The following is a 26,159-nucleotide window of genomic DNA, read 5'->3' on the forward strand; positions in this document are numbered from 1 at the left end:
GTGTTCTTTAATGGTTTTGGTTTTTGTGTTTTTTTGTTTACTCTATGTCTGTCTGCCTGCCTGTCTGGAACTTTTCACTTTTTCAAGACTCTCTTAGCAATATTACAGCAATAGCACGACATGGTGTGTGTGTGTGTGTGTGTGTGTGTGTGTGTGTGTGTGTGTGTGTGTGTGTGTGTTTGTTAAACTCGATTAGGCTTTCTAAATGGTTCGGTCAGTCATCTGCGCGTGGAAGAGTTCTTCCCAACCTTTTCTTCTCTTTCTTAAATATAAAAAAGGAAGTGTCATTCGGTTTGCCAAAATGAATATAGGTTTGATTAAATCGTATCTAAACAATGTTGATATAGTTTCTTTTAAACATGTGAGTTAACCTGACAACATACATCGATGCAAAGGAAATCATTATAAATATAGCATTCCATAACGCCATGTCTGTAGGGCATATATTCAGGTGTATCCAGCCTAGGAGCTGACGGTTTTGTTTGAAATGTAGAAATATTTTTTATAGAATTATATGATATATATCATTTGTAGCCAATCTGCATTACGCGTCCGTGATCGTGAGAGCAGTCTGGTAGCTCCAAGACGTCCAAATAAGACATGTCATCTGCACTGGCATGGCAGTTGTCGCATTTCCACCACACTTCTACCATTACACTGACTTAGAAACACCAATTTTAGAAGCAATCAATCACGATAATTAGTCGTCCCAGGTTCCGCGCACCGTTTCCTCGTTCACAAGGCTGCAGCTCCACCACGAGGGACTGTTATAGGTTCTTCAGCCTGACCAGAACCTTCTAAGGTGGAGTTACTTGTATGAACACCCCCTGTCGCTACGATACTGGCAATGTAGAGCATTCACTGCTGTTTGGTATCGAAATTTGCTGCGCCATATTGATTCTGTTTCACTTTAAAAAACGTCCTTATTATTTATAGGTTGCATATTATACTTTGAGAGACGTAGTAATTCAATCAATCGGTACAATTAATTCTGACGTCAATACTGGTCGAAGGCCATAGAGCATTGTTTTTTACCATTCCAGTTGCAAATTGAAATTGAAGTATTGACTGAATATTAAGAATTAATGGTGTGATCTTTATTGCTACTGATTATACTAGTACATATTAGAGCGAACACTGATATACGAAAAGCACTTAGCCAGTTTGTTTCCCTACCCGTCCATTAAACATAAATATTTGATACTGGCTTACAACAGCTAGGGAACCTGTGCTGGGTAAGCAATAAAAGTAATTACCCCTGACTTGTCGCCACCTGCTGCTCCTCGCGCAGACTGACATACATCAAACTCACTGCGCATGTCTCTGTAGACACGTGTTTTATTTGCTACTGTCATAGTTACTTCAGCCTGTTTCCAATTTACCTCATTATAGTGGACTGTGGCGTTACGTTAGCAACTATGCAATTGATGGACCAATGTTGTTGGGTTTTTTTGGGTTTTTTTCTAATATATTGATATTCATCATTTATGATCACGGTGAAAGTAAATTGTCCGGAGATGTTTTAATTATTCATTATTTTTCAGTTTTTTTAAATATCTTTCCTGTTGGGTTGCTTCAGTGAATACTCTATCAAAAGCCATTGTTCATGGAAATCTATTGTTTAGATTCCAGCAAATTAAGCTTTTGCATTCATGTTTGATGTTTACTCAAAGACAACGACTTTACGATTGTTACACTACGTAACTTTACGCAACAGTAAGTCATAGCGTAAGCTATTCAAATCTACCCGTGTTTCGTAGCAAGGTGATTGCGTGTTACTAACAATAGGACGATGCGACAGTAAAGATGTGCGTTTGTTTGTTTGTTTGTTTGCTTGTTTGTAATTTTCCAGCTATGGTGCAGCGCAGCGTCTGTAAATATTCACGTGTGACCAGATAATCCGGTGTTCGACGTCAAGACCATCTGCCGAACTCTAATACGATGACATGCATCCACTAAGCCAGCGAGCATGACAACCTGATCCCGTTAGTCTCCTCTTACGGCAGGCGTGGCTTGCTGAAGACCAATTGTAACCGGATCTTCGGGCGCGTGTTAGAATGTAATATGCCACGCTGAACAAAGCTTCTATGTCAAGAATGATATATAGTGTTAGGTTGCGACATTCCACAACCCGTAAGATTCTTCCACAGTACCACCTTAGATAGCCACGAGATATATGGATGACTTTGATATCACATGCACATGGTGCTTTACAGCACAAGAAAACACTTCATTGCATACGAATTTTTCTTGATCTATACTCTTCAAAAACGCTTGGGGACTGTACTTTCAATATAGGATTGTCGAAAGTGGGAGACATATGGGACTGAATCAATGTTTATACAATGATATTTGATGTTTTGCGAATGCACCGCCACAGAGATTGCATTGAAAGCAAAGCTGTTCGTTCAGTTATCCCCCTTGTTAGGTGACTGGAGTATGACATGAAAATTTCAGGTTTACTATTTTCAGTCAGTAGTGTGTGATATCACCCTGAAAACTCTGACCATGCACAGATGCAAGAAAATTATCTGATACAATGATCTACAGTGATTTATCGACCTGCCTGGAAAAAAGATTCATAATGACACCCATGCACTTGTAGGAGGCTCACACGTTGTGGACGTGCTTGCCATGCATTGTGTTTGCGTGTGGTGATAACGTGAAATGATGCTGCATATATAAGATGAATGTCATTGTAACGTTTTGCATTAGGTTTCCTTTCTGCCAGACTTCAAAGTTACTAAGAAAGTGAAATCCCAAATATGACATATGTTTCATAGTTCAGGTTCCCCTACTTTATTTAAGAGTATATATCTCACCCATGTCGCGAGTATGTCGAAGAGTAGACTAACGCTTAGTCTCTGAATGTATATCATTTTGGGAGTAACACACATAACCATTTTAATTGAAAAGGAAAATAGGGAGACCAGAGATTCAGAAATCTAGACTTGCTTCATTTCAGGCTTTAGTACTGCAGAAAAGGCTTGGCAGAAGGTAAAATAATGTGGTTCAGGGACTGTGAGACAGATTAGTCGAGAAGTCTTTTTATCGACGTGCTTATCGAATTTATAGGGGAACTCTCCTAACATGTGTAAAATACATCACGTCAACGCCTTATAATTAGCGTTGAGTATCTGCCGTAACTGATTTCACTGGGCCGAAAAGAAATATTGCAGCGAGTGTTATAATCAGTGACGACACCAATTATGAAAAATGGTGATGACCCCAGATGTAAATATCAGTGATAAAAACTGATGAAAAAATGATAAAACTGACGATGATGCCTTGTGTGAAAATCAGTGATGACACCGATTAAGAAAACTGGCGATGACACGTGGTGTAAAAATCCATGATGGCGTCAAATAGGCATCACGAATGACCTTTGTACCGTCCATGCACTCAACATCTGGTTTGAGAGCTAGCCTCAACAACACCTTAACAATCACCCCAGACTTGTACAACACTATTCATCTACAAGGTGTAGTTTTGATTGATCGCAAAGCTTTGTCAAATACCAGCCTGTATTTAAGGGAGTTTTGACAATCCAGCCATTGATACGATGATCTGCATTCCATAACTTATTACCCGTGTCACTGAGCCAGAAATAATGGAGTATTGGTTGGTTAATATGTGCAAGCGGACCTTGTATAGCAAGGAGAAATCTGTCTGCGGCATAAATATTATGAACTTACTCAAACGGAAACTTCCCGCCGGCAGAGAGAGACGTGTATTTACTGCTGTTTTATTCTGAGTGTTTACTTTGTATTCAAGAGCATAGCGCTGTCATTAACGCGAAGCGCTCTCTGAATATACCCTTGTTTGACAGTTCATGAAAGTCCAGTACATTCCAGTTCTTAAAGACGTGTGAGTTAATATCGCTCATAGTAAACACTGAATAGAGCTGGCGTACTCCAGCTGAGGCTCAACAAAGGAGTCGCACGAACAGTCACGCTTAAATACCCATCAATATAGACGTGTAGATAGTCTTTTATATCTGCACCTTCATACACCACGCTATCGATATATCGTGGGCTTTCAGTCGAAACATTTCTGAAGTCATATAGTATATGAGGGGCTGCCATAATGTACGGAGAATCTGCACTGTAAGGAGTTTATCATTCCAATATTTATGTGGCGTATGTTGCACCATGCCTTCAGTGGACTTGAATTATTTGCCCGGACCACAAGGGGCAGATTTATTGCCGTGGCGCGGCAACTCGACACACACACTTAATCATACTTGGTAAAATATTGTTACATCCTTTCTTTTGCGATTACCTTTATTTCTTTACCCTTCACCGACTCTCTCACTCACTCGTGAAGATCAGAACTGATCTTCAGAAACTCATGCTTCTCTTAGGAGGCGAGTAAAGGGATCGGGTGGTCAAGCTTGCTGACTTGGTTGACACACACGTCATCGCCTCCCAACTGTGTATATCGATACTCCTGCTGCTCATCTCTGGATTGTTTTGTCGTGACTCGATTTACAGAACACGGACACAGTGTTGGAATATTGCTGCGTGCGGCGTAAAACTAAACTCATTCACGTCATCGTAAATCACGCAATCTTTGGCAAGAACCCCAGCACCTAATTACCACTAAATATCTTATCGACAAACATATGGGGACAGAAAATTACACCACAAAAAAGTTCATCTTTAAAACCTTATCAAGCTGTTTATCCGCAACAGGAGCTGAACATTCTGCATTCTTCATCACGAAGCGCTGAAGCTGACTCGTGTATCGTGATTCAACCATCTTTGAACGTTTACAAAAACTACTGTTTTATGTAACTTGATGAATTAATTCCAGCTTGTTTGTTTTTCTTGTACAGTTAAGAAGGCCATTATCCGTTGTCTTTTTATTCCAGAATGCCCTGGTTATTCACTCCACCTTCGCTCTGCTAGTATTGCTAACGGCTCTTGTCAAGGTGCACCGATAAATTAGACTTTATCGGGTTTATTAAAGGATACTTTCAGATTTTAACTAACACAAAGCACTTTGAAGGATTTAGGAAACCATGTCAAAGCTCCATACATCTCCATTTGGGCTGTGAATTACTTCTTTCTAGTAGCATTGAGCAGTGCTTCTGTCACTTGCGCCGCTGTAACAAAACTTATCTCGAGATATATCGATTAATTAACAGTCCCAACTAGGACTACACGTTGCCCCTTTCTGCTGTAACCGAACTTTAAGAGAGAATTTCATGCACCGTCATCAACAGTGCTGTGGCTTGTTGAGGCTGAGGAAGATTGTGCGCCATACGTTGTCTAATGCCCAGTAAAGCTGTCGCTGGAAGGATGCTCTGATTTTATATCCTCCATACTCATGATCAAAACGTTTGCTCAACCGGTTTAACCTATGTTCGTAAATTAGTTGATCAAACAGGTAAACAGCCGTAAGGTTAGTGGTCAGCATGGTCATTTCTAGGGTCGAATCTCGCTATCTCTACCTTGCAAGTCCTATCCAACGCCATCTTATCGTACTGCGGTTCATTGCTAGGTAGATCCAAGTAACACCGTTAAGCCCTCCCAGGTAACTGCCAACCTAACTGGCGACGTCTCTTATGAAATTCGAAACTTCAGTCAAATATTTTAAATATCAAGTAACGGAGTTTGTTTATTTGAGTTAGTATTATCTCCTATTCATTTTATTTCCAGGAAATGTCAGAGAAGCAGATTATTAATTCAAAAGACTACAAGGGATTTATAATTCATGTCTTATCATTTTCAACAAAGCAAAGGCGTTTTTTTCCATTGCAAACAGAAGGTCAGGGGTTCTCCGAAGACAAGCACTGGATGCCGTTATTAACTGCTTTGTAGCTAGATAAGGTTAGTTCAAGGACGCTGAATTCCATCTTTCGTTTGAATTTCCTATTACTGAAAACAGGTAATATCTTTAATATCTAGAATGCCATTAAGTGACAAGTGACAAGTTTAGGCTTGCTGGTTCGACTGCTTTCCAGTGCGCGTGTACAAGGCTGTGTCCATTTAGCACAATGTTGGTTCATGTCCATTTTAGGAACAATGATAGATATCGAATTTCCAATATGGCTGCCAGAAGAGAACTTTGATCAGAATGCATCGTTGAAATACATATCAGCAACATATCTCTTTGTGACAAATTGCAGAGAAAACTAATCTGAATGGACACAATATTGATAGTTCATCGATCTGTCCAAGTAGACTCCGGAGGACAATTGTGATTAGGTTAATTAACTCGAGAAATGGCTAAGGAGGTGATTAAGCCTATGTATCTATTTCAGAAATATGATGAGTATTTATCGATATCACGTGAAGCCATTATAAGTGATGGCAATAACAATAATAATAAAAATAACAATATGAACTATAATTTAGAATATTTCATATAGCCACTAACGGTGGCTACCTGAAACATGCCAAAACAGGATTGTAGTTGTTTTAAACAAATATATACGTGACATATAAAGCAGCATACAATCAAAACAATCTTCTTTGAATTTGCCCGCCATACAGCTAATATATTGCTGAGTGCGGATTAAAACCAAAGTCACTCACTCACTCACACACTATTATATTCCGTGAACAAGGTGTCCACAAATTATAGATATATTGCAGATTTTGGTGTAGTCGTTTGTCAAATCAAGTGTTGGCTTAATATACATCATTCGAATCTAGGTTGAATGTTCATGAGCTGCCAAACCTGGAACTGATCTATGTTCGCTCAAATCTATCACATTGATTATAACCTGAAAGTTGCTGCCTCAATGTCGCCATGTCTAAACTGGCCAAGCACCGATCAGCCAATTCCATTTTAAAAAGCGCCACAAATGTCGGCGTATCCCATGAAGGTCAAAATAGACAGACACATAGCAATTCTCAGTGCCATAATCAATAGCGGTCGGATAAATTTCCAATCAAAGCTTGGTCAGTTATTAGTGGTGTCTAAAGTGCTCGGGAATAAATGGACAATGTTTTGACAGGTCGGGTCAGGAGGATTACAGGCCAGTATACACTCCTCGATTTCTCGCATCAGTTGATCATTGATTTCCTTGTGATGTGAAACGTACTCTAAATGTAAATTAATCTTGTGATAGACTCTGATTATCACTGGAGTATAAATCTCTTAAATCATCTTAACATTTTTTCACTTTTTTTTTTCGGAATATTTATCAACGAGTGAATGAACGTTAGGTTCGAGCTGGACCTGCGGTAATATCCATGATGCACAGTAGTTTTCCTACTGCCGTGCTCCCCGGGCAGTGCCAAGCCTTAAATGAACCAAGTCTAGATTATTTGTTATTACCAGTATTGTAAACATTTAGGGACTAAGCGTTTAATATAACAATGACAACATAATGGTAGATGGAGGCTACGATTACAAACCAAACCCACTTTTCTTAATAAAGCTACATCATCAGTAGTAGTAGTAGTAGTAGTAGTAGTCGTAGTAGTAGTAGTAGTAGTAGTAGTAGTAGTAGTCGTAGTAGTAAAGCTTTCGTTTGTTGCAGACGCATGGAGAATTATGGCACGTGCACTGAATTATTTTATCTTATGCATAGGAAAATCATGGGTTCACCTAAACAGAAAATCATAACTCATGGTACAAGCCGAACATCACATATTGGTCACGAATCCTTTGGATTAGGAAAAATCCTTCCACGTCCTGCGCAAGGAGCCATTTCACTTTACGGATGCTCTTGCTTTACACCTGGCTAAACTGACAGACACGCGAAAGCACCAACTTTAACAATGGATTCAACCAGAATAGACATACAATTTAATGCTTCGCCAGATCGAGAACAATCGCCCAAACACTGCAAGCCTAAGGTTTGATACCCGTTTCAGACCGAGGTTTGATACCCATGTCAGATCGAGGTTTGATACCCATGTCAGATCGAGGTTTGATACCCATGTCAGACCGATGTTTGATACTCGTGTCAGATCGAGGTTTGATACATATGTCAGACCGATGTTTGATACTCGTGTCAGATGGAGGTTTGGTACCCGTCTCAGATCGAGAATTGATACCCATGTCAGATCGTTGTTAGGTACCCATGTCAGATCGTGGTCAGGTACCCGTGTCAGATCGAGGTTTGATGATACTCTATCTAGTATCTAGTAGGCGCCGTTAAATTCTAGTATGAGAGAATACTAGTTTGGCTCAGCAGTCACGTTTTATGAAATGGTGATACAGTTCGATCTGAACTGATTCTAAACATGATTCGTAATTCTGACTGTCGTGGGATTCTCTCCCCTGATAAGTCTTTGTTTTCGTTAGGGAATTATTACTGTCCATTGTTCATGCTATTGTGAAACCTCAGCCGTGTATTTCTTCAGCACCTGATCAACGCTAAGCGGGGCTAAGCCTGAACCTTTCCTGCCAAGGACAACAAATAGCTAATAATGACTGATACAAACCTGCACCTGCCTTTGGAAATCTTCCACACCAGATTTATGCGATTATGACATACTTATAAGAGTCTCTCTGCATGACATTAGAGCAGTGGCGCGGAGCGATGTATATGTTTGTGTTGTTTATTACTTTATTACTGTAAGGCTGCATAAAAAATATCAGTGTTTCTCGGGCACATTTTTAAAAGGTGACGAGGGCGGTAGGACGTTTTTAATTTTGATAGAAAAAAGTGACACGGGAGGAACACATTTTTTTCTGTCAGAAATACAGCTTGGGACGTTTAGCACGTGTTAATGAGTTGTAGATGCAGTGACACTCGTTCTTACAGACACTCATTCTTCTGTGGACAAATGGATGATCGGGACGCGACCAAGTCAGAAAATATCTTTTTTCAAATGGCAATGCAAATGGGCAAATAAAAGTGACGCGCTGATTCCCGAGAAACATTTCACTTCTTTATTTAGCCTAGCCCATCATATTTTATTCAACCACTGGATACCATGGGCATGTGTGACAGCCTGTTGCGGTAAATACATGCGAATTATAACTTTAATATGCAAATATGTCCTTTACGATATATTTATTTCTAAACGTGTTCCAGATCGTATGTTAAGTCACGCTATTATCTGAGAATCAGCAGTGACTCTTTCGCAAACCACTATGATGTGTTTGCTAGCAGATGCCACGGTTGTATGACCGGTTTTTCAGCTTTTGTCAAATCAATTTCCAAAACTCTTTCCTAAGGAATTTATGTCACTATCAGTAAATGATTGATCGGGGTAAATATGTTAGGTAAAGCAAGCTGAAATTGGGTCATCGGCGTCTAAGGTTGGAACACTCAGATGTTATCTCCTGCGAAAGATGACATTCATCCTGTGTGTTAGTTGCTCATCATGAAATCATTGTGAAATCCCCTCATTGTACCTCCTAAACATGCACGAGTTGTGGTTTCATCTGACACAAAGGTTCTGGTCTGTTTGCTGCAGACTGCAGTGATATGGACAAACTGCCCTGATCTTGGAATGTATTTTTATTGGGCGTAGGTCGAACACGTACGATTTCAATCATTGCCTTTAGGGAACACGGGTGATCATGTGGTCTACTGTCTTGCGGGTGTTGGAAGACCAATCTGTCCTAAATCAGCGCCCTACGCCCTACGCCCTACGCCCTACGCCCTACGCCCTACACTCATGTCCACACATATCGTATGGTGTTAGATGAGATTATCTGCCTTTGGCACAGTGATCTTTTGAAATATTCTCCAGATCTTGTGAAACCTTGAACGATAACATCTGCCTTCTCTCGTACATTTCAGAGGTAATAAATCCAACGAAAACACAAGACCTACCTGATCTTATCAGTTACTCCAGTAACACGTTTAACTGACGTCTCATCCTGCTTTGCGGCCAGCGTTCATTTCTCTCTCTCTCTCTCTCTCTCTCTCTCTCTCTCTCTCTCTCTCTCTCTCTCTCACACACACACATAGCTATCTTGCATATTCAAGTCCATTTATATCAAATACTGTTGTGTTGAAATTCGACTCATCAATCTTCGAAACAACGGCGTTTGTAACTGTATTGTTCATACCGATGAAGACAAGCAACTCTTCATCACTACGATAATGCAGCGCGTGACAAACAGCAGTCGTGCAGGAAAAGGTTAATGTTATAGGCCTAAAAGCATGATGACATGAAAGAAAAGTGATGTTTTGTACTACCATCCAGCAATATCCTTTTCATAATGATTTTCAGGGGTTGCTTGATCTCCCCAACCAGCCCACGTTGCAATAACAACGTAGTATAAATTCCCAGTTTTATCCTTTGAAAGAACCGTTAATCAGAATCGCTGATGGATTATCTTGTGTACAGCTATGTACAGGATATATTCATAGGATTAAAGCCTGTTTCACATCAAGAGGATGTGACAGACACTATATTGATCTGCATCAACTACAATAGCAGGGGAGTATTACTCTGCTCTTAAGAAGAGCATCATTTACGATCGATGTCAATGTTGTCCAGTTAATCTCGTTAAGAGCCCCGTGGTCTGACTAGTATCAGTGCAACTGCATATTACACGGATCACAACGCCATCTGAACGACGTCCGCACGCCGATGATCAAAGTTACAACAATACTCTAAAACAGACATTTATTCGTCAGATTACGTTAAATCCGTCAACGCGACACAGATGAAATGAACACCTTTTCCAATGCACATATGCTGACAGTTCATATCTGAATAATCTGTCAATAGTATAATCAATGCGACGATGTCTTTCCATTAAAATTACATTATATCTATTGAGTTTGCTGTGCGTATTCCGAAGTGTGAGTGAGTGAGTGTAGTTTTACGCCACTTTCAGCAACATTCCAGCAATATCTCTGGACACAAGAAATGGACTTTTTACCTTTCATCCATACGGGAGATTTCAACCCGGGTCTTCGGCATGACGAGCGACTAGACTAACCCATCGATCGTCCCATGATTAAATATTGATCCTAAGAGCTAAGCCAGTCTTTCACATAGCTCTCTATGTTACAGAAGTTTTGCATGAGGCTAAATGTTTAAGCGTTATAATACATAAGCTTTGGCTTATCAAACAAATTAAGAACTATAGAAAAGGCATTAGGAGTGAGAGCTTTGGTTAAACCCTTCTTTGTATAGCGTGTCCGCAGCATGAGTCTGTACACACTGATTGCAATGAATTATTACTGACTAGCCACAATGGCTCGACACGGCCACTTGCCTTAATATACGTTTATCTGAAACTGCCGCACGGGGAATGGTTCAGGCCTTCACAAGGTATATTCCACCAGACAGTACATAACCAAGGAGAAGCCAGTGTGTATTAATTGCGAAAGAGATTCCATTACGCTAATGAAAGAATTAAAAAAACCTGTAAGCAAAAAGAACACCAATTGATGACGCAAGGGTATGCCCTCCTGTACATGTCGTCTTGCTGTGAATGAAATCGACAAAACCTTTCCTGAAGTTATAAGAAAAATAATGCAGAGGTGATTCTGGCAGCATCAAGAGTTGTGTTTGTGAAGCACACCAAAGGGTGTTCGCGGTAACCTACGTGCTTCGTGTTCTCCTGTTGCCAGCCGTTTTCAGAGCAACAAGCAATGCTGGTATCACCCATGTCTTTGTGTGACATCCTCATTCGCACATTCACTTACCTGATATTGATTTCCCCCTGCGAATTTGCTTGTTACTATGGTATCTGGTGCCAAATGATAAGCTGCTGTTTTATATACTTCGCTGACGATGAGATCATCAGTAGTGTTGTTTGTCATCAATGGTTACGCTAGAACATAGAAACTCTATGAACGACTATGGATGATGTCCTGATGAAATCTGCATGTTATAGACCATTTTGCCTTTCTATTTTGGTTGAAATTCGAAACAAATTATTAACTGAATTAATAAGTCATAACTGGGTGCAATTTCTACAAAATGAAGAGATTCGTTAAAGCTATTGCCCGACACATTAACCAGGTGGCCTCTGTCTGTCTGTGTGTGTGCGCGCGCGCGCGACATAAAATACATAGCCGCAAAGTGTTTTTTTCTTCTGTGTGTGTGTGTGTGTTTGAGAATTTGCAGCGTTTCTCTTCAGCAAAATTACATTGCACAAGATGTAGTTTTTGTGTTTGCCTCTTGAACACCTGATGTCAAGTCTTGCTATTTAATGAGCTATGTATCTTTCATCACTATTTTTCCTTTCATCCCATGAAACCTGTCTTCACGCTCACACTGGAGTTCCTTAGATGTCTCGTTTTAACGAGTCCCGCTGGAAAACAATAATTAATGCAAACTGCTTTGAAGAGAAGAAACAAAACGCTAGAAAAACGTCTGCTTCTGAACGCGTGTTGATTTGTATTAACAATTTGATCACTGATTCTAACAACGGTTCCGGCCAGGGTTCTGAAAACACCACCATTGTGTGCCTACGATCGATCATTAAGTAGCGTACGATCTTCATAGACTATTTAACAGCTGTAGAATTTTTGATACATAATCTTTGGGGGTTCTCGGGTTTCCACAATGCATATGGAAAGCGTCAGCAGTCTTTGTTGAAATTTCATCGATTTTTCTCCCAATTTGAAGATGAATCCAAATCGCCTGGAATTAATGATGCCATTGGATGAAGATGTGGAATAGATGTTGTGTTTAGCGTCAGGTGTCTTCATACAACGAAACATTGCTCATTTGAAAAACTGATATGGTTGAGCTCAAAACCTCCTCACGAAAACAATGCATTTGCTAACAATGTGCAGAGCTGGATCTGGTCGCAGGTGATAGACTAAGTAGGCAGCTTTATTATAGGGAATTGCTTAGTAATGGGTTAATCGTTCTAAAGAAACAGAGCGGCAATATATCACAACTGTACCCTCGAAAATTAGTTCCACACACTTTAAGCTCAAACCTTGATCATTGAGTGACGAGCGGCTCCCACTATGTTAGGCGTTGCTCTGTAATTGGGTATAATTTCCATAACATGAAGAGATTCATGAAAGCGATTACCCAACTTATTAACCAGGTGGCCTGTCTGTGGCGTGATGTAAGTGGTTGGTAGACTAATACCTCTCTCTGACACACCACTTGCAACTTATTACAAAGGTCACACTATACCACGGATATGGGCGCTGTTGAATGTTGGACACTGCCATGATTGTCTGCGGTGTGGGCAAGAACAGAGCTTCTAACGGTGCCTGCTCAATCGGACTGATCATCACTTCGTGAGAATGTGTATGAATTCTCACCTGCACTTCAGTGTGTACGTATCGTGCCAGTGTGTGTGTGTGTGTGTGTGTGTGTGTGTGTGTGTGTGTGTGTGTGTGTGTGTGTGTGTGTGTGTGTGTGTGTGTGTGTGTGTGTGTGTGTGTGTGTGTGTGTGTGTGTGTGTGTGTGTGGTTGTTGTTGTGGGGTGGGGGTGGGGGTGGGGGTTGTACCTTTGTATGTTCTTGTCTTCGGAGTCCAAAGTAAAGTCAGAAAAGGAGCTGAGTAGGAGGGATGGGTGACTAAGATTCAGTTCACTGTTTTTGATTGTCAATTTCAGACATTCGTGTATTGAAGACAGAGCAATTGGAGAGACGCCTGTACTCACTAACTGACCGTTAATACACACGGTTACAGTCATTCCTTCCACAACGTTAAATGTCTGCATACACCAGCAGTGCTCCACTGCTGCAATGTTCAGCCAATCCGCATGAACTTATGTTTCTATTGCGTATATCTGTAATCAAAGTGGCTATTTATGCTACAGATACTGGCAAACTCACTGCAGTTTATAACATACTACAGATACTGACAAACTCACAGCAGTTTATAACATGGCAATACGTCGTTCGCATTCAGTTAGTTGTAAAACCTTGTTTGCCACGAATGAATAATATATTTATACATCAAACATTCTCAATAACGTCTCTTAAGGACGTCAACCAATACACACTATTTTATTAAGCTGCATTAATGACGGATTTGGGTGTTATTCGTGGTAACTTTTCACCTTGGACGTAAACTAAACGACAAACATATTTGAATGGGTAACTTAAACATAAGGGTTCAAAAAATGTGATAAACCAATCCGATAACCTCGATATGAAGAAAAATATGCAAATCAGGTCACATGACACAACCTCTGCCTCAGTGTTTACTGATACATCTTTGCCCACCGGCAGTCAGTTGTGTCCAGATGGTTGCGATATAGCTCGACGTTTTCCGGTGAGAATTACCATGTGTACAAACATATCCCCAAGTTATTTACCAAAGTCATAATAGTGAGCCCGTTCACTCAGGCAATGTATTTATATGTGCGGTTGTAAAATTCATGTGAATTTCCTAGTGACTTCATGTCTGCCTCAAACATCCATTATATCAGGAAATACATTTTATGATGAACAAATAATTCCCTTTCGGGGATACATATTTGTAAACAGAGTTGTCAGTTATATGACAATGTGCTAATACAATTTCACTGTTGTTCTTAAAAGTTTCGTCATTGAGTTCAAACATCCGGTTATATTTAATCGACAATCTAACGTCCTGCATCCACTGATGGCCATTAATTCCTAAATTAGCCCCTGAATGTCTTTTTGTAGCATGTATACACGTATACACCCTCACTGTAGGACGTAACCTCGTTGTAGAACGTGCATTAAATCTGCTTTGCCCAAAGCAGACATTACGAGATCATTACTGTCATGTTTCTGAAGAGACATCACGGCGTTGAACTAAGGATGAAATGTTAAAGAACATTCCACAGAGATAACCAAGCATCCGAAAGAATCTGTTGAATCGATTGTATCAATCCGTTGATGCCAGTTTCCGTTATGGCGAAAGGAAATTCCTAACTCTAAGGATTAATTCCTGTTCAAATTCCAACTTTTTTTAATAAATGAAAACATCATCACGAAGATAAAGTATCATTGTCAGATGACCCAATCAGTCAAACAGATAGCGTTTGACGAAGGATAATCTCTTACCAAGACGCTCTCACCTGAGTCCTCGTGTGCATCAGAATCTTTAATGGAGTCTGCTATATTGCAAGAGTAATCAATATCTTAGCTAAACTAATCCGAAACCTGTTTGTCACTCTCTCAAAGAGAGATAAAGGCGTTGTTTTTTGCACGCTTCATAATCAGTCCCAGCAATGTCGTGTCGCACGGGCCTATATACAATACCATTCACAATGACGCGAGAAAACACGAGAACGTGCGAGAGCATAACTGCTGGGGTGTGGAGAAATGTTTCACGCGAGATAAAAAGCAATATAACACTTCCCAGACTCGGATCAATACGACTGTTGCATGAACTGTCAGTCTTCGGCATATCAGCGTCAGATGAGCCACGTTTCACTTGGACGTGAATGCCATGTTGCCATTACGATTTCAGGGCGGAAAACAGTCATTTTATTAAGTCTTTTTGTTATTTTTGTCTCAAGCGTATTAATGATTCATTGTCATGGGCCTGGTGTTTGAAAGGACTGGTTTTTTGACATAAAACGACGGCTGTGAATTTCAAACTGCGGCTTCTTTACTCTAGTGAATGGATATGGTTTTATGCCGCTTTAGAAACATTCTGGGAAAATCATTACATAGGACACGAGAAATGGCCTTCAAGCAGTGGACCCATGTTTAGGTTCGAGCCCGAATATTCGGCGTGTTGAGCAAACGCTTTAACCATTAGACTACCTAACCACCTTTTGCATGAGAGTGAGTGAGTTGCGATATACCACCAAAGGTAAATTAAAGCTGGGGCATCATTCTGAGAGACTACACACCAAGATGGAGCGTCTTTCACGTTAGAAATGGGAAACCATGAACATTTCATATGAAAGAATGATGTTTTATGACAATTTAAAGACTTTGATATCATACCACAGCAACTGACAAATCGACGGTCTTGCATTCTCAGACATATTTTTATGTTATTTTTCAAGGTGTCTATTAGAATGCGTTTACCAACATCGGGCTCGAATATTGTTACGGAATCTTATTTCTCAAGAGGCAACAAGCGCTGCTGAAACCCATTCCTTCTACATCCGCATACTTAGACTATTAACACCACCAATATATATAAAACCTAAGACGCCAACTCGGACTGTCATTGAGGTGCCAGGAAGGGCTATCTAGTGTGTCCCAAAATGCGTCTCTACTTTATACATTTGCACGTTATTAAAGGTCCTGAATATGAAATACTGTATCTCTTAAGGGCAAAGTATAATTTATTGCTTTATGCAGTACACCATTCTTTAACAATGTTTGTCTTTGAATAATAACTTCTTACTGCCTGCACAAACACCACAAATATATCAACACTGTGATAGCCTAGCCTGTTGAAAGATTTGATAAAAGTACAGTGTGAACTCTCGTTAATTCGAATTATGTCTACTGTCAATGTTAGTAAAACAATTAACTTCGAGTCCCAACATTTTCCACTTCGATTAATGTGAACGGAAGTCTCAATGTTGGCATATTTTCGATTGTCATGGAGACTTCGAATTAACACAGCTACTTACTGTGTCCCCATGTCAAACGCGCGTGAAAATTAGCTAAGACATTGCATGTACAAAGTAACAGAAAGACTATCGCACAACCCTGCTATGTAATGAATTCTACGATCGATACTAGCACAACTGGTAGTACATGTTACAAAAAACCGGATATGCATGGCTGTAAACGAGTTAAGACATAAATAATGGTCCTGTATACAGATGCCACTTTTATTCATTATCCCGGGATACATAATAAGCTGAAAATGGCACTGGCATTCTGTGTCTGTAGAATGTTAAAGCACATTTGATGATGGACGTCTTTCTTCGTCGCATGACGAGAGACATTACACCGACTGATGGTCGTTTAGCTTCGAATCATATAATTGATATATTAATGCAGAATGATATTAATATTTTATGAACAATAAATATGTTGTTTTGTTCAAGCTGTATTTGCATAGCAGTGTTGACAATATGATTGATAACCCTATGAGATATACAATTTAGGCATTAAATCACGCAGTGTCATAATTATATCAAGTTATTATATATATATATTGTGTTGTCTTATTGTGACGTTTCTGTGTTGTGAAAGTCAGAAAATAATGATATATTCCTACTTTTATGTCAGGATATGATGAGAAGAATTAACAATGTGTTCTCTTCCTCCAGGTCGCCGGATTGTATTTCCATGGAAACGGAATAAACAACCCGGAGAAGGAATTCAGAAAGGATGGATAGTGCGGTGTGTCAAATGTGATCAGGGATGTTTTGTGATTGGCTAAAAGGGTGATGACGTCACGAATGCTCCGTGGATGTTAGCAGCTGTGTGTCCATTGATATGAAATATTTATAGAAGTTCTGGTGTGCGATCGCGCGGTCTAGCATTGATTGGCGTAATTCAAGCAACGATTCGCAAACACGCTTTTGTGCGACTCCACGATGAAGCTATAGAGTCTGTCGAACAATCACCTATATTGGATTGATGAAAGTTTACTTAGTGGTGTAAGCCGGCGGTTATATAAAGCAATCGAGATGAATTTGGAAATTCCAGAAGGGTTGGGAGACTTGCTGCGAGACTTTACAGTGGCAGTGCTGCGGGAAAGGCCTGGAGAACTCTACGATTTTGCAGTAGATTATTTCACAAAAGCTCGTGAAAGAAAAAAGCCGAAGGATATCCCCATGTACATCATCGTAGAGGATGATGAAGACGCAGGGGAGCCGAACATGGCAACGTTCAAGCCGAGGTCAAATCGGAATCGTTACGCAAGACGTCAGTCGGTGTCAGCCGAACGGTACGACCCCGAAGAGGACGATAGCGATGAAGACAGAGTTATCCACCCTAAATCTGACCAGCAGAGGGAGCGACTAACGGAAGCAGTTGCTGGGATATTGCTCTTTCGTAGCCTTGACAGTGACCAAATGCAAGAGGTCATTGACGCCATGTTTGAACGTACCGTCGCACCTGGAGAGACTGTTATCGCCCAGGGGGACGACGGAGACAACTTTTACGTCATTGATTCAGGAGTTTACGACGTGTACGTCGACGTTAAGGGAGAGAATAAGAAAGTTCACCAATTTGATAATAGAGGAAGCTTTGGTGAATTGGCCCTTATGTATAACATGCCCCGATCAGCAACAGTAGTGGCGGTATTAACAGAAGGGTCTCTCTGGGCCATGGACCGGAGCTCGTTTCGAAGGATTGTACTCAAAAGTGCCTTCAAGAAGCGAAAAAAGTACGAGACCCTGTTAGAGAGTGTAACGATCCTTCAGTGCTTAGATCAGTATGAGAGAATGACTCTGGCGGACGCACTCGTCAGCCAGACTTACGACGATGGTCACGCTATTATCGAACAGGGCAACGACGCTGACGGCATGTACTTCGTGGAAGACGGTCATATACGCGTCACGATTAAAAACACGGACGGTGTGGAGCAGGAGATAGCCACTAGATCGAATGGAACGTACTTCGGAGAGCTAGCGTTAATAGAAAATAAACCTCGTACAGCCAACGTGTACGCAGTAGGAAAAGTAAAGGTAGCCTTTTTGGAAAGAGGGTCCTTTGAAAGACTTCTAGGTCCTTGTGTTGATATAATGAAAAGAAATAGTCAGTTGTACACAATGTACGTGGCCAAATGATCATCTGTTGGGGACCAGTGACGTATTCGTGACATAACTACGGTCTGCGTAACTCTGAAGTCTGCGTGGACAAATTCATGTAACTTGGCCAGTTACCTCCAAAAATACACACCCGAGGCCAGAAGACGATATTGTGAGTGATCTGTGAATATATGATGTACGCTTCTTGTTCCGTCTTGTAATGGATGTTGGTCCACGTCAGATTTGTGGAGTGATCGACGAGAGATGACAACGTCCTCATGCCAGCTGATTGTCTCAAGACACGCACTGCAGCAGATATACCTGGTATGGATCTCAAAATTCAATAACGCCATCAGTAGGGGCCGGGTTTCACGATCAACAGAGGGCAGGAAAAGAGGAAAACGCATGAACGAAAGCACAAAACGTTCTGAATCAACGAGGCTTCCGTTGAAATGCTTTGAATCAGTTCGTGGATCAATTTATGCACAAGATTCATGTCTAATACTCACCCTCAAAGATGACCTTGACCTTGAAATATGTATTATATATATAATATCGTGTGTCTGTTGATGACGTACTGTGTGACGCACGATATGCACGCGTTCTAACTGGAACCTTTATAAATGCACGACTGTGATGTGATCATTTCTAGTGTTTAGGACCTTTCCACTTTTCGTCCAGTCTCAACATCTATATTGTGTTGCTGATTTCGTCGTGTTCTAAGCTCTACATGGAAAACCGTTGAAGTTTAATTGGTGCTTTTTAACGTGCATATCTGCTTACAAAAACATGCATCATTGCAAAGGTTGGAAATGTCAAAGGATTGGTTGCGTATAAAGGATGTACTCCATTTGTTGATATTTAGTTTGCCTCGTGTCCAGTGCCTCTTTGGGATCTAAAAGCAAAGTGGAAATGATATACACGGTGATTTGTGTTATATCCTGGTGTTAGATACGGATACACAATGCCACAAATAAAAACAGAATCGCAACTGAAACGGAATATGTGGTTGAATATATCTCACAAAGGAGTATGTTTTAGACGTCGTTGACATACTGAATGGATGGTTACAGTCAGGTGAACGCGCAGTCCTCGGATTGAGTTCTCTAACCGCACACTGCCAAATCCATGAACAATATAACCTCGCAGACGACGAAACTGAATACACGTTCAAACAATGTTAGAGCGTGTTGGTTTTGATGTATGTCACATGACGTATACAAACACCTTTCTGCTTAGTGTCGTCTGCTCGCGCAGAAGCAGACGACAGTCGTCTGGATAGTATGTGGAGGACTGCCCCTGGATCTGCTAAATTAACATCTGCGCATGTTAATTCAATACGTTACTTGTTTGGTTACTTTTGTTGTTATAGCTGACTCTATAAGTGGAACCTGTCAGTGTTAAACGGAGACCTTTGTTGAATATTTATTAACGGTTGTGATATTGTTCCCGTATTTTCATTTTCAGACTGATCACCACCATATATACCCCGTATCAGACAGACCCTCCTTTTGCAATAGTTTTGAATGAAATTTTGAACGCAGTGTTTCAATTATATTCTCCGAACAGATGTTGACAGGATAGATTTGAAGAGCAGGAAAATGCATACTGTTTATACCATTTAGTAGTCAGCGCTTTCAATTATTTGATTTAAGGCAGGAAGAAATATTGATTCTCTCTCCTAAGTGTAGATTAGATTCTAGTCTGAATTATGTTACAAATCTCTGAAATGTTTATATGGGATTAATCATAATTTTAATCCCCAGTTACCGTTGCCATGGTTACTGTTTAAGTGGATTGTTTTACCAACGTTATACACGGATTCAGAAGGTGTGATACCCTGTACTCGAGAATGATTGACAAAAATAGATATGTCGATGTATGAATTCAACATGTGACGTAAATCCGTGTGGTGTTTGTGTACAATGTCTTTTGTTTTCTCTTGAATCCATAAATTATAGATGCATATGTCTTGGCGTTTGTGTCATTAATATGTTCCAGGTGGAAATTGATGTTATGTATTTTTCTACCTTCAGTTTACATCACACATGTCTTTATATATATTAAATATGTGCAGTTCTAAATCTGAAAACTACGCGTTCAACGAAACTACATAGGAGTGTTTCTTTTGCTGTCAAATGTATCAAATCCAGTCTGTATGTAACTGTGGTGATAACAAACATTCGTTCCAGGATCTTAACACCTCGATGTAGTTAAACGGGGAAGCCGCGAAACATCCACATTCAGATTTTATTCAAATCTATCCTCTACAGTTGACATGTTCGTGTAACTTCAGGATGCATAACGACCTCCCGGTCTGTGGGCTATATTGATGAATTAATGGTTCATTCTCACAACGGTGACCAAAAAAATGATATTGTGCGTTAATAATTTGGGAAATCAGTATCTTATCAAAGATGATCAATGTAGCTTTCTAGAAAGGGACTTACTTGTATCTACACAATATGCAGTGACCTATCCAGCAATGGACGACATACACATGTAACAACTAAACGATACGCAATGACCTACCCAGCAATGGACGACATACACATGTAACAACTAAACGATACGCAATGACCTACACAGTAATGAACGATATACACATGTAACAACTAAACGATACGCAGTGACCTACCCAGCAATGGACGACATACACATGTAACAACTAAACGATACGCAATGACCTACCCAGCAATGAACGATATACACATGTAACAACTAAACGATACGCAATGACCTACCCAGCAATGGACGACATACACGTGTAACAACTAAATGATATGCAATGACCTACCCAGCAATGAACGATATACACATGTAACAACTAAACAATATGCAATGACCTACCCAGCAATGGACGACATACACATGTAACAACTAAACGATACGCAATGACCTACACAGTAATGGACGACATACACATGTAACAACTAAATGATACGCAATGACCTACCCAGCAATGGACGACATACACATGTAACAACTAAACGATATGCAATGACCTACCCAGCAATGGACGACATACACATGTAACAACTAAACGATATGCAATGACCTACCCAGCAATGGACGACATACACATGTAATATCTACACAATATGCAACGACCTACCCAGCAGTGGACGACATACACATGTAATATCTACACAATATGCAATGACCTACCCAGCAATGGACGACATACACATGTAGCAACTAAACGATATGCAATGACCTACCCAGCAATGGACGACATACACATGTAATATCTACACAATATGCAATGACCTACCCAGCAGTGGACGACATACACATGTAATATCTACACAATATGCAATGACCTACGCGTCACGGGACGATACGCACATATACAACGACACGATACTTAATGACCTACCCAACAATGGATAACATAAATATATAACACCTGCAACAACATATCATACAATGACCTATCCAGCATTCAGCAGTGATGGACATATTATAAGACGGGATTATTTCTGCAATACCTCGCGGTACCTCACGGGAATAATGTTTTCTGCCACTCGTATCAATACAGCATGTCGGATGCACTTAGGAGGCTGCAAGATTTCATCTCCTTCGATCCATCCTCACAAAGTGCGTGTCTGACCTTAAGTCAGGAGACCTTTTCAAATCTTCGTTACCAGAATAAACGTTTCGACAAAGATTGGTAAAAAGGATTCATTCAGTTAACAGGATCGTCAATATAAGAAGATTTCAAATGATTTGTGATGACAAAGAATGGACAACTATAGGCTGATTCTTATGACTTGGGGACAATGAGGGCGTGCAGCTCACACATGAAATAGACATGGAGAATGAAGCATCAATCATTTCTCTTCAGATCTGGAGTTAATTAGGCACAAATCATCTTCATACATATTGATCAAAGGTCCTATCTACAGTCTCCAAAATTCAATACGTATGAAACGGTTCATGTCGTGACAAATACAGTAGCTTTTGCCAAAGGAACGTTTACTGTTTCATTGGTGAAGGCGTGTGAAATCCTAGGTGTATGGCGTACGTATCCATTGAGCAGTGCATACAATCGATAAAATGGCTTCTCACGAAATATACATGTTTTCATTATTGAAAATAAATCACACGGGACCAATATACCGAGTAATACGAGATGAATAATATTGGATTTTTCACAACCACAACAGGGTGTCTGTATAGTTGTGTCGATGCCATCATTGACAGAAGGGGTCCCCACTGGGCAAATTGGTGAAATGAGACCAACATTGAAAATGACGCTATTTTCACTATTTACATGAAGCAATTGAGGCGATTTATGTCCTGTGCAGGTTTTTATACGTTAAACGTCTGCCACTAGTACCACATAAAGAGTATAGAATATTAAAAAGGCTCTTAGATTAAGGTATTCAGAAAGTAGCGGTGGGCGAGCAAAATTAAATTGCTTTAGCGTCAGTAAAATTTCTCTTGACAAGGATTGTCGATGTGTTTTTTGAGTTATTGTATTACAGTTATGACAAAATGAAATCGTTACCACTCAACACATGGAATAAACGCGTGGGTGGGGAACAATTATAGTGAAAACTGCAAGAGAGATTGTCTCACAGGAAGACATAAGTAGGAGTTATTATACCCCGTAGACTTAAAATGTATTTCTCTTCTTTATCTTTAAGTGGGCGACGTGCATGATCGTAAACATTTGTGAAATTATTTTCGCGTTAAAGGCCTAAGGCATCACCGACATGGATAGGAAATGAACAATTTATCACCACGGAGAAAACTGTACCAATCATCCAAGTATCGATCATCGAATCGACAAATGCACATTGAAGTATATATGCAAAATGGCCGCTCAAAAAAAGGTCTGATGACTAACGATTTTTTCCAGCCGGAGCATATATTGAGTTGTTCATGGAAACTGACACCATGTTCTGCAATCTGTATTGGGTGGGATATTGTGGCATCCAGCCTTCCACTGAATCATGCTATTTGAAATATAACCATGGCAGTAGTGTTTAATGGGTATTGACTGCATAAGGAAATATGGTTAATGGTTTAGTGAGATTTTATCTATCTGCTGCAAAACACGTTTTATTGAGCGGATATCAAACTTCTATCGGTAAATTGCCGGAGGACAAATGAATACGAATCTACTGAATAGTGTGCATATTGAGCAGTGGACAATAAACACCACGTTGATAACAGAGAATAAGGTTTTATGCTCCACTCTGATAGCTCAGCATTAGATTTGATATAACAACATGAAGTATTAAAAACTGTTTGGTTCTTACATTACACGCCATTATATTTCTGGACTGTATATCTCAGGGTTATATTTTACACATGAATTTGATGTTTCTGCATATATTACATACCAATCGATATTTCATGATACAATTTCGTACGTACTTATACGACTATACATAATACCATGTGTGATATATCATCGCTATATATTACACCACGTGTCATGCATGGGGTCTGTATATTGCACCACATGACTCTCTGTCATAATATCACAGTTTTATTAACTTTTACCACAAAAGTTTGATCTCTCACGATCTGACTTAATACACTTTTACTATGTCAAGGGTGTATCTTAGACACTATTTTCACATTATGTTATAATTACAAACTACATTGTTTCAATATCTCAGGATTAAGTATTAATCGTCATTTTGAATAGATATGATCATACGGGACAGACCACGTCAAAATCAGAGGATATGGTGTTATTGTCCGTATACAAAATGTGTTGAATTCTTTGCAGAATATTTTGCACACCATTGTAATCTCAGGAAAGTATAACTCACTCAGAGTTGAAATATGAAGATTGTCTTTCACATCTAGCATATCATCTCAGTGTTTAATTTTAGGCACCTTTTTCAGATTTCAGGATTATACATTACATAATAAGATGTAGGTACAGAGTGACCAATGAACAGTTTCACGTACAGAGACACACATGCACTAAACACACAAGCACGCTCGCAAACACACACGCACTAACTAACACACACTAACGGATGTAAACATACATACACGAATTCTTCAACGCCTGTATATATGGTTCGAACTGACTATCACTTCCCTGTCACATATCTCATTTCCCATTTGTCAAAGACAGATACACGGAGAGCTAATCACGACTAGATGTATGTGAAACAGGGGTCCACATTGCCCTGGGTAGTCGATATTGGGAATGAAGCAGATTTGATTGTCTACAAAGCAGCTGTAGAAGGGCTGGCCACACCACGGTCTGGTCCACAGTTACATGGCAGATGTACTTCAAACGTCACCCAGCTTGCACTTGCCAAAAAAAACCAATTAAAATAGACATGAGGTACATTAGTGTAACACCACATTTTAAGACGTAAACACATAACACACGATATACACAGGTACACTGTCATGGCGTATAAAAACACTACTCACAGGTGTGCTGTTATAGCTTAGACAAGCAGTAAAAATATAACAACGTCACCCACAGGTGTATTGTTATCACGTAGACAAGAAGTAAACACAGAACACAAGATACCCACAGGTGTACTATTATAGCCCAGACATGAAGTAGACATATAACACAAGCCACATATGGGTGTACGTTTATAGCATAGACAAGAAATACACATATAACACACGTCACACTCAGGTGACCTGTTATTGTGTAGACAAGAAGTAAACACAGAAGTAAACATATAATACACGCCTCACACAGGTATACTGTTATAGCATACTTTTAGACATGAAGTAAATACAGAACACACGGTACACAGGTGTACTGTTATAGCGTAGACAAGAGGTACACGTATAACACACGCCACACACAGGTGTACTGTTATAGCGTAGACAAGAGATACACGCATAACACACATCACACACAGTTGTACTGTTATAACGTAGACAAGAGATACACATATAACACACGCCACACACAGTTGTACTGTTATAACGTAGACAAGAGATACACGTATAACACACGCCACACACAGTTGTACTGTTATAACGTAGACAAGAGGTACACATATAACACACGCCACACACAGTTGTACTGTCATAACGTAGACAAGAGATACACGTATAACACACGCCACACACAGGTGTACTGTTATAACGTAGACAAGAGGTACACATATAACACACGCCACACACAGGTGTGCTGTTATAACGTAGACAAGAAGTAAGCAAAGAACACAAGATACACACAGGTGTGCTGTTATGACGTAGACATGAGGTACACATATAACACACGCCACACACAGGTGTACTGTTATGACGTAGACAAGAAGTAAGCAAAGAACACAAGATACACACAGGTGTGCTGTTATGACGTAGACAAGAGATACACGTATAACACACGCCACACACAGGTGTACTGTTATAACGTAGACAAGAAGTAAGCAAAGAACACAAGATACACACAGGTGTGCTGTTATGACGTAGACAAGAGGTACACATATAACACACGCCACACACAGGTGTACTGTTATAACGTAGACAAGAAGTAAGCAAAGAACACAAGATACACACAGGTGTGCTGTTATGACGTAGACAAGAAGTAAGCAAAGAACACAAGATACACACAGGTGTACTGTTATGACGTAGACAAGAGGTACACATACAACACACGTCACACACAGGTGTACTGTTATAACGTAGACAAGAAGTAAGCAAAGAACACA

At 40.0% G+C, this 26,159-nt stretch overlaps 1 pseudogene; it reads left to right on the top strand.

Moving 5' to 3' along the window:
- The window catches only part of LOC137278457 (cAMP-dependent protein kinase type II regulatory subunit pseudogene), a 37,837-nt pseudogene extending 17,371 nt beyond the window's left edge, over positions 1 to 20,466 (top strand).
- Positions 20,467 to 26,159: the final 5,693 nt, after the last annotated feature.

Source organism: Haliotis asinina, chromosome 3 (assembly GCF_037392515.1).
Source record: "Haliotis asinina isolate JCU_RB_2024 chromosome 3, JCU_Hal_asi_v2, whole genome shotgun sequence".
Lineage (NCBI taxonomy): Eukaryota > Metazoa > Mollusca > Gastropoda > Lepetellida > Haliotidae > Haliotis > Haliotis asinina.